We start from the raw sequence: 454 nt of genomic DNA, 5'->3' as shown, positions 1-454 counted from the left end.
GACGAAGCTTCGTCCGGAAGATAGCAGAGGCTGCATGTGTAGGCAGGTTTTTAGAGTTGATAAAACCAGGTCTCCGACCTTAAAGCTTTTCAGTTTGCCTCTTCCTTTTTCATTTGCATATCCTTTCTGCAGGTCTTGGCTTTCAGCCATCGCATCCCGAACGTGTCGTAGGACACTCAGGTCTGGTAGACAAGAAGTTATCGACTTCATTACGGATGGTGAGAGGGCTGACATCAGCTAGCCGTTCGGCTATTCCTCCTCCACCAAGCCCTGATCCATGGGATGGCGGTGTCAGCGGGACGCGAAGGTGAATCAGCCCGTTCACGCAGAACGGCGTGTAGCCGATAGACGAATGCACTGCATTGTTCAGCGCAGACTCTACGAGTGGCATCATGGCGCTTTAGCGCCTCAGCCCAGACGCTGCGAAGAATGTCTTTGATGACGCGATTCATCT

This window comes from Plasmopara halstedii (genome assembly GCF_900000015.1).
Source record: "Plasmopara halstedii genome assembly, contig: Scaffold_3111, whole genome shotgun sequence".
Lineage (NCBI taxonomy): Eukaryota > Oomycota > Peronosporomycetes > Peronosporales > Peronosporaceae > Plasmopara > Plasmopara halstedii.
The sequence above is the reverse complement of the archived record's forward strand: the minus strand, read 5'-3'. Positions refer to the sequence as shown.